This window comes from Procambarus clarkii, chromosome 12 (genome assembly GCF_040958095.1).
Source record: "Procambarus clarkii isolate CNS0578487 chromosome 12, FALCON_Pclarkii_2.0, whole genome shotgun sequence".
Lineage (NCBI taxonomy): Eukaryota > Metazoa > Arthropoda > Malacostraca > Decapoda > Cambaridae > Procambarus > Procambarus clarkii.
The window spans coordinates 39,616,172-39,617,809 of NC_091161.1; positions in this window are offsets into that span (position 1 = coordinate 39,616,172).

Sequence of the window (1,638 nt, forward strand, 5' to 3'; positions counted from 1 at the left end):
GTTGTTTTCCTTCTGATGTGACTGTGGAGTAGCTTTGGTTCGGTCTAGGCTTTGTTTGCTATATCATTTTCTTAACTTTTCTCTGCTTCTCTTCTCACCCTGACAAACTCATTCCTGGTTCTCTGGTATCTCTCTCTGCTTTCTGGTGTTCTGTTATTCCGGAAGTTCCTCCGTGCCCTTTTGTTCAGTTTCTTTGCTTCCATACATGCCCTATTATACCATGGATTCTTCTTTTGTTTCTCGGATTTTTCCTTTTGGGCCGGGATGTATCTGCTTACTGCCTCCTGACACTTTTGGGTGACATAGTCCATCATATCTTGTACAGACTTAGCTCTGAGGACTGTGTCCCAAGGTATTTCCCTTAGGAAGCTTCTCATCTCCTCATAATTCTCCTTTGGGTATGCCAGCCTTTTGTTTCCTAGTCCTTTTTCGGGGGGGGATAATTCTGAGCTCTACCAGGTACTCAAAGTTCAATACACTGTGATTTTTTTTTTTTTTTTTGAGATATATACAAGAGTTGTTACATTCTTGTACAGCCACTAGTACGCATAGCGTTTCGGGCAAGTCCTTAATCCTATGGTCCCTGGAATACGATCCCCTGCCGCGAAGAATCGTTTTTTCATCCAAGTACACATTTTACTGTTGCGTTAAACAGAGGCTGCAGTTAAGGAATTGCGCCCAGTAAATCCTCCCCGGCTAGGATACGAACCCATGACATAGCGCTCGCGGAACGCCAGGCGAGTGTCTTACCACTACACCACGGAGACTGCACGGAGATCATTCATTCCCAAGGGTGCTTCCATCTTGACTTACCTTATATCCCACTCATTTAGGGTAAATATCAGATCAAGCATTGCTGGTTCATCCTCTCCTCCCATTCTTGTTGGATCCCTGATGTGCAGGCTTAGAAAGTTTCTTGTTGCCACGTCCAGCAGCTTAGCTCTCTATGTTTCTGGTCCATGCGGGTCTCCGTTCTCCCAATCTATCTTCCCATGGTTGAAGTCTCCCATGATTAGTAGTCCAGATCCATTCCTGCTGGCAACAGAAGCTGCTCTCTCTATTATGTTAATGGTGGCCATATTGTTTCTATCATATTCCTGTCTGGGTCTTCTGTCATTTGGTGGTGGATTATATATGACTATGACTATAATTTTTTGCCCTCCAGTTGTTATTGTTTCTATTATGTAGTCACTGAAACCTTCACATCCCTGAACAACCAACTCCTCAAAATCCCAGCCTTTTCTTACCAGCAGAGCTACACCACCACCACCTCTTCCTTCTCTCTCTTTCCTCATAACATAATAGTCCTCTGGGAACACTGCATTTGTTATTGTGTTCGTCAGCTTTGTTTCTGTGAGAGCTATAATGTCTGGGTTTTCCCTCTAGTACCCATTCTCCAAGTTCATTTGCCTTATTTGTAATACTATCTATGTTAGTGTACATTGCCTTGAGGCTCACTTTCTTCTGTCCCTTCTCAAATCTCCTCCTTGGTGAATGTTCTGCTGGTGGAGGAAGCTGTGCCATGGGTGTGAGGATTTGTGAGGTGGATGCCAGGCTTGCAGAGGATACTGGGATGTGGGGTGGGGGGTCAAGTGAAGGGGGGAAGGACAGGAAGGGTATGGGGTGAACGGGGCGGGA